The 8,527-nt window shown below is 43.2% G+C and overlaps 1 long non-coding RNA gene across 1 annotated transcript; it reads right to left on the bottom strand.

Moving 5' to 3' along the window:
* Positions 1 to 823: 823 nt before the first annotated feature.
* Positions 824 to 8,502, bottom strand: LOC310660654. Its single transcript, XR_014503578.1, has 3 exons — positions 8,471 to 8,502; positions 7,593 to 7,799; positions 824 to 1,797 (listed from the first exon to the last, which is right to left on the bottom strand). It is a non-coding gene; the product is annotated as an uncharacterized lncRNA (long non-coding RNA).
* Between the last annotated feature and the right edge of the window lie 25 nt (positions 8,503 to 8,527).

Genomic DNA, 8,527 nt, shown 5'->3' with positions numbered 1-8,527 from the left:
TTTCTGAAATTATTGCAGCAATACATGTAGTGGAGCAGAGAATCACACACAAGAAACAGCCATAAATAGAGCAGGTATCTGTCCATTGGTCAGCTAGTAAACACGTGTATTGTGATAAATTTGTCTCAAAAGTGAATGTCTCATTTAACTGGTTTTCTTTTCTTTCTTCTTCTTTGGCAATCACTCATAGTCAAATAAGATTGTCTTCCTTAAACATGGTTTTAACAATAAGTCCGTAAGTGACTGTGGAGGCCAATTCTGGACCCACACGTCCTTCCACAGTGGGGACATTGGTTTCCGGGCAGGAGTTGATCATGGTGTGGATTTGTCAAGTGTGCCTTCCTCTTAGCACGTTTCTCCCTTTCATCCTGAGTTCAAGTGTCTTCAAAGCCCATGGCACCTTTGGTAAAGGCTGTTCTCCAACTGGAGCACTTGCAGGCCAGTATTTCCCAGTTGTCAGTGTTTATACTACATTTTTTTAGATTTGTCTTGAGGCAGTCTTTAAACCTCTTTTGTTGACCACCAGCATTACGCTTTCCATTCTTAAGTTTGGAATATAGTTGCTTTGGAAGATGATCATCAGGCATCCGCACAACATGACCAGTCCAACAAAGTTGATGTTGAAGAATCATTGTTTTTACACTGGTGATCTTTGCTTCTTCTATCACTTGGGAAGACAGGCAAACTAATATCAGTGTTTCTTTTCTTTATTTATAGCTCATCTGTTTATGCTTTAATGTGACCATTGGTGTTTTTGAGTGGTTTGATTTGTTCTTTCCAATCGTACTGCTACTGATTCTTAAAAAAATATGTTGCTATTGTCTTTTTATTTTTGCATTATTATCACAGTTGCTACCTGTCTTGGGTGCTATATGTAGAAAGGTGGATTATAAATTGAATTTATAACAATATAGATTAAATAACAGATTAAGCTTCCCATGTAGTCACTTGGTTTGGGCAAATGTATAACAATTTTGTTTTTTCTCATCGCTCTTCGCCCCCATCTTCCAAGAGTTCAGACCACATCCTGTTAAACTGATCAAACCTCCATTTATTTTAATGAAGATAGAGTGCGCTGTTAATGTGCATATTTCAGCATACACAGGTTCACAGTTCACTTTTATGCCCACTTTTCTGAACATTTAAATAATGCAACAAGTTTTTTTGTATACGAAGTTAGACTGGGTGTTAAGACCCATCTTTTTAGCTTAATGGTGTCTCCGCTGCAAGTAGCTTAATGGCTTTGGCACGGCGTTCCTTCATTTGTCATTACAAACATGCATTTCAGCAGGAAACCACATCAGTTGAATTAGGATTTCCTGTTGAGCTTTCAGAGCAGTCAAAAGCTGTTGAAGCGTCTGGGTAGTTTACAGTTGTTATCTACCATTATAGGAGATACAACTTTGACATAAAAACACTTTAGTAGTTCTTCACTGGTAGACTAAAGTGTCTGGGTTACATGGTGTCAAATTAGTTCTGTCCACCTTTGTGGATTGCTTGCAGAAACATGCAGCTACTGGTGCTAGCAAAGTACAATAAATTGCAGCCTAAGAAAGCTGCCTTTGATGTCAGACAACTCTGCTTGTGCTCCAAGATAAAAAATACGTACACACAACCATAAATCAAGGTGCACTTCTTAGGCAGATGGAGATCTGTTCATGGCCGTGCTCTTTTCCCACCTCCAAGTAAAAGAGGTTGAACTCTTTTTATTTCTTAGCAACGACGTTTTCAAGCATCACATAATTCCAAGGAGTATCAGAAAGCAATTTTCTTTTCTCTCACACATAATAACTAAACCTTGAAGAAAAAGCAAGAATTTTGATATGATTTATAATTTGATTTTTTTTAAAAAAAAAGAAACTCTGTTTTTCTGTCACACGAAAAGCACTTCTCATGTGTCTGTCATAATTCAATCAAAGAAAAAACAAGCATGACCACTATGAAAGAACAGGGACATTTTCTTAAGATATTGCTCTCAATTTCCCCTTACAACAGAAGAAAAACATTCAGTCACCACTGTACCCTGGGAAGATGACAGACTGGAAGTCAATGGCACTTGCAATTTAAATGTGTTCAAAACTGAGGTGCTGGTTGAAATGGGTAAGTGGGAATTAACTCCATGTCTACAGTCACTGCTAATCATTATTACCTCTAGACTTTGAAACATTTGGCTATGATATTCATGGAAGTACACCACGGTTAACACTGCTTACAGCCCTAGAGATGTATCCATGTTCCAAAACATTCTAATCAATGTCAAAAAAAAACCACCCCACCACTGTCCACTGGGCAGTATCTAACTAAACAGATCCTCAGGAAATGCTTTTGGCTATGCAAGGGAAAAGCTCTTCCTCTTCTTTCCCCACACATTCCTGTATCTCCTTAAATCTGTTTTGAGTTTTCCCCCGTTCCTGCAGAGCAGATCTGGGATCTGCATGGAGGGCACAGGGAGAGAAGAGCGAGGGGAAGTTCTGTTGCACAAGTGCATGTCGTTATGATAGTTAGTGGATCGATTTAGTTGGATAATGCCCATCTCTAGCAGCGTGCGAATGCTGCAAAGTATAGGTCAGCCTTGTAAATAAGCCCATTAAAGTTACTAGCCTGCAAAAAATATATATATGGGTGGCTTGGAGAAGTAGAACAGAGTTCCTGCAGCGGCACTTCTATGATTGTGTGTATTTCTACAATTGGGTGCAGTTGCCTGCATGCAATTCCTTGGGGCCTTTGGCCACTAAGCTAGTGCTTTCATGTGGCAATTAAAGCTGTACTAAGCCTTAATTATATGAACAGAATCTTGGTTTTAAAAGGTTGTACTGCACACCAATCCTAGGTACTTTTTCAGGCAGGCTGGTCCTACGCAGTTAAGCACTCCTATGCCCACTGAACCAAATGCATCAAACATGTCTACACTCTGCAAAGGATTGTAGCTTCAATGTGTATTTCTTTATTATACGGACAGCTCATTTCAGCACCACACTGCAGTTCTTTAAGCATGTGGGGAAACCTGTGTGGTGTTGGCATACACTGATGATTATGGAACTGTTTTCACAAAGGAAAATTAGCAAGTAGAGCCTGATTTTATGCAGGGTTACTCAGAAGTATCAGGGACGCAGGTGGCGCTGTGGGTTAAACCACAGAGCCTAGGACTTGCCGATCAGAAGGTCAGCGGTTCGAATCCCCGTGACGGGGTGAGCTCCCGTTGCTCGGTCCCTGCTCCTGCCAACCTAGCAGTTTGAAAGCACGACAAAGTGCAAGTAGATAAATAGGTACTGCTCCAGCGGGAAGGTAAATGGCATTTCCGTGCGCTGCTCTGGTTCACCAGAAGCGGCTTAGTCATGCTGGCCACATGACCCGGAAGCTGTACGCTGGCTCCCTCAGCCAATAAAGTGAGATGAGTGCCGCAACCCCAGAATCGGTCACGACTAGATCTAATGGTCAGAGGTCCCTTTACCTTTTTACTCAGAAGTATCAGCATGTCTTCAAGTGAACTTATTCCCAAATAAATGTGTACAGTCATACCTTGGGTTAAACATGCTTCGAGTTGAGCGTGTTCGAGTTGCACTCCTCGGCAACCTGGAACTAACGGAGCGCGTTACTTCCGGGTTTCGTCGCTTGCGCATGCGCAGACGCTCAAAATGATGTCACACGCATGCACAGAAGCGGCGAAAAGCAACGCGTTCGTGCGCAGATGCGCCATTGCTAGTTACGTTTACCTCTAGATGCGAACGGGTCTCCGGAACGGATTCCGTTTGTATCTAGAGGTACCACTGTATAGGATTTCAGCATAAGTTCCAATTACCCATGAAACTGAATCACAAAAATCTCTTTTGCTACAAAATACTGAGAGTTTGCAGTACCCCACTATAAAGTGCCCACTTTCTCCTACTTAAGGACAAAGAAAGAGCCCTATCTCAGGCCTATCACGTCCAGTGTTGTTCTCACAATGGAAATGCAGATGAACATAATAATTCTGCCTATAAGACAGCATACTGGCTCAGATACCGGAAGAAATATAGCCATTATGACTAGTAGCCATGGATCTTATCCTCCATGGGTTTGTCTCGGCAAAATGCTTGTGCCTTTAACAGCTGCATGGCAGGAGAAAATCCCGCAAACTGCACCTCCATGCTGAGAAAAGTATCACCTGTTGAAGTCTGCCTATTTCCTAATTGTTGATGGGAAAGGACGCCTGCCAGGAAAAAGTGGCAACTGCAGCAATCATTCTTCAGAAAAGGTTTTACGTTAAGGAATGTTGGAACATTCAGCAGTAGCTGCCTATGCCCCTGGCCTACTTTGCTGTATAGAGTAGCAAGAAGCAACCTCCTCTCCAAGTGTGATTTTAATCAAAGGAATTTTGGTCATGATTTAAGTTGTCATGAAGGGGACAGTAGACATAAACCTTCCCCCTTCTCTTCACATTGAATCCACACACACTTTTATTTATTTTTTTAAAATAATATTTATTAGATATTTTATAGTTATGAAAAGAAAAAAGTAAAGAAAAGCAATGCATAGATTCAACAAACAATACATCAACAATAAAAAAGATACAATACAACAATACAACAAAAACAAAACAAAAACATTTAAACACACATCCAAATTTCATATCTATATCTTTCATTTGCTTATTTCCTCGACTTCCTCGCACCTCCCTTTTTTGTATTCTAGTTCAGGTTTGCTAGTTCAACAAATCCTTTCCCTCTTCTTCAATTTTTGTTCTATAATTTATCCTAACACAATTTAACTTTAAATTTTCCACTTTAACACATTAACAATTAATATTCATATAGTTCTTAATAACACTTCTGCTAAAACCATGTAAGTTCATTCCAATATTCTTCTAACATTCATTAATTTTGCAATATTTCTGTAAATATACTTTAAATTTTTTCCAATCTTCCTCCATCGACTCTTCTCCCTGGTCTTGGATTCTGCCAGTCATTTCCACCATTTCCATATAGTCCATCAGCTTCATCTGCCATTCTTCCCAGGTGGGTAGCTCTTGTGTCTTCCAATACTTTGTGATAAGCATTCTTGCTGCTGTTGTGGCGTACATAAAAAAGGTTCTGTCTTTCTTTAACACCAATTGGCCGACCATGCCCAGGAGAAAGGCCTGAATCTACACACACCTTTAAAGGTGGGCAGAAATACCTGGGCAGAAAGGTATTTCCTATTAAAGTAAAAAACTACCTATCTTCCTTGCTAGTTTCTTCTAATGGCTTAGGACAGTGATGGCCAAACTCAGCCCTCCAGTTTATTTGCGACTACAATTCCCATCATCCCTGACCACTGGTCCTGTTACCTAGGGATTATGGGAGTTGTAGTTTGGCCATCCCTGGCTTAGGACATGCTTTGTGCAAATTACGTTTCACTTCAAGTAGTAGTCCAAGGCCACCTGAAGGAGGCAGTAGTAAGACCATTCCAGAAGAGGCCTTCACTGGAGCCAGGTCTCTTTTGTCCCCCATGTTGTTCAATATCTGCATGCAATTGCCGAGTGGAGTGTGTTGTCACCAGTATGCTGATAGGTAAAGGTAAAGGACCCCTGGACGGTTAAGTCCAGTCAAAGGCGACTAAGGGGTGCGGCGTTCATCTCGCTTTCAGGCCAAGGGAGATGGCGTTTGCCCACAGACAACTTTCCGGGTCGTGTGGCCAGCAAGATTAAACTGCTTCTGGCACAACGGGTCACTGTGACGAGTGCCAGAGCACATGGAAACGCCGTTTACCTTCCCACCACAGTGATACCTATTTATCTACTTGCACTGGCGTGCTTTCAAACTGCTAGGTTGGCAGGAGTTGGAACAGAGCAACGGGAGCTCATGGATTCGATCTGCCAACCTCTCAAACAGCAAGCCCAAGAGGCTCAGTGGTTTAGACCACAGGGCCACCCATGCTGATAACACACAGCTGTTGCTCCTTCTCCTTTTCTGTAGGTGAGGCAGTAGATGTACTGAATTGGTGCCTGGTTGCAATAATGGACTGGGTGAAGGGTGATAAATTTAAGCTTAATCTGGACAAAACTGAGATACTGTTAGTGGGTGGTTCCTCTGACCAGCTGAGTGGTGTGAGGCCTGTCTCAGAAGGAACAGGCTCATAGTTTATGGGTTTGCCTGGATCCATTGCTCTTACTTGAGGCCCAGTGCCTTCCAACAGCTTATTCTGGTGGCCCAAATATGACCATATCTGGACAGGAATAATTTGGTTGCAGCAAACTATGCTCTGGCAACCTCAAGATAGCCCTATCGCAATGAGCTTTATATGGGAAAATGGTCCAGAAGCTTCAATTAGTGCATAATGCAGCTGCCCAGTTATTAAGAGATTTGAGGGGAACACCAATATCATAACACCAATTCTGTTACAGCTAGAATCATATGGTTGTATGATTCTGGGCCCAATTCAAAATTATGATTTTGACCTTTACAGCTCTTTATGGCTCAGGATCTTCTGAAACACCTCTTCCAATATAAATCTAACCATATCCTGAGATCCTCATCCGATGGCATTCTCCCAATCTCATCTCTGAGGAAACCTCGGAAGAATATAAGGAAGAGAGTATTTTTAGTTGTTGCTCCCTATCTTTCCCCAGTGAGGTGTGCCTGGCGCCTTCGCCAACTTATTTTCAGCACCAGGTTTAGGATGGTTTGTGCTGTTAGTATGCTGCCAAAGCTTCATGGGGTTGTTATGGGGGGAGGGTGGCGTTGTTTTGTATATCTTTATGTTTTGTATGCCTTTTTTTAATGAATGTGTTAATTTTATAATGTACTTAGGGTTATGTTTTTAAATATGTTTTTAAGTTGCTTGGAGACATCTGTGAAACAAGTGACTAATATCTAATAGTAACAGATGCCTTGGCTGCGATTCCTGCATTGCAGGGGGTTGGACTGCGCGACTTCTCGTGTCCCTTTCAACTCTACAGTTCTATGATTCTATGACTAATTAAGCACACTGCAGAGCTCAGGAAGATGGTGGGCATAAAACGGTGCTAACCGGATCATCTAGATGAGATCAGTGGATAGTGCTGGGTTGGCATTTTCCAACAGCTCTCAAAGCGGTAAATGTGGCAATGAAAACAGGACAGTAACTGAGCTTGCAGCCACAAGTTCTCCAGATCTCACCTCAGAGGCTTGAATCTCCTGGAAGCCCAAAGATAGTGAAGGTTGTTACATAGGCTCCTGCCTAAGAAGACCCCCAAGATGCAAGGAAATTACAGACTAAAATTCTCATAAACCTGCAGATAGGGGACCTGAAATTTGTTATTTGATTCCTTCTCCCTGCTACTATGCTGTGTTTATGTGTGTGGCAAAGCCCCTCCTACAAACAGTTGCATGCTTAAAAAGCACCAGGAGATCCAGTCATGGAACTACCACATAATGGGTACTTTCCTTCTGAACCATGGCATCTCCTGAACGAAGAAACAGTTCCAGAGCCTGTATATGAACATGAAGAAATGTAAACCAGAGTGCCTGCTACACCCTTGTTGGAATTCTTATTTGAATTTCTTTATATTTCTGTCTTCTGGGTTTGGACCTTGCCACACCTGCCATAAACAAACTGAAAGAATATTCTAGATTTTGGTTGTTCAGAAATTCAACCTGTAGAGCAGGGATAAGGAACTTGCAACTCTCCAGATGGTGTTAAGACTCCAATTCTTTATTAGCCTCAGCCAGAAAGGATGTCGGGAGTTGTATTACAGCAACCTTTGGAAGGCCACAGGTATCCCACTTCTGCTGCAGATGCTTCCAACTGCTTCTAAAGACAAAGCTGCCAAAATGACCTTCATTCTGCACTCTTCTTTCCTTCTAAAGTTCAGGAAAAAACAGCAAGGTTAACTCCCACGCTCGCAACGTGTAGCAGAGAAATGACAGCTCACAGCAAGAGATTAAGGAGCCTCAATCCAATCTAGGTTCAATTTACAGCAAAGCACCTGTCTAGCATTGCGCACGCGCGGGCTCTCGAGCACTACACTTCCCCACATGCAGCGCGCTGCACTACAACCAATCACAAGCCAGGGTTCAAGCCCCGCCTATCCCCCGCCAAAAAACTCCTCTGAATTCGTATCTTGTGAGGGGGGGGAGCTGTCTCCCCGCGCCCCAGCAAAGGCAATAAATAAATAAACGGCCTAGGTTAGCTAAAGGAAGAACTAATAAGGCTGCCTCGACCAGTTTAAGGAGCGAGGCCTTCCTTCCGAAGGATGGGCGCCAACAGCGGGCGGGCGCGTCTGCGGCAGCACATCCTTCCCGCGCTGTCAGTTACAAGCGCGCGAGTTGGCTCTCGCCGCCCCTTTTCATTCGTCGTCTGGCTCTCCTGCACTTGTCAATCAACGTCTTCGGCGGGTTTGAGCGCCGGCAGCGGCTAGCAGAGGGGCGGATGGAGAACAGAAACCTTTCGGCTTCGCCCCGCCCTTGATCCCGCCTCCCTTCCCCCTTTCGCGCGCGCAAATCCCCCCCCCACCAAGAAATCCCCCCGCCACCTCACAACGGCGGTTAATAGCCCCGCTTCTTCTCCTCACCCAATACGCCCTCTAGCC

This window comes from Podarcis tiliguerta, assembly GCF_965153285.1.
Source record: "Podarcis tiliguerta genome assembly, chromosome: 12".
NCBI lineage: Eukaryota > Metazoa > Chordata > Lepidosauria > Squamata > Lacertidae > Podarcis > Podarcis tiliguerta.
Note: the sequence above shows the minus strand (reverse complement) of the source record. Positions and strands in the feature narration are given on the sequence as shown.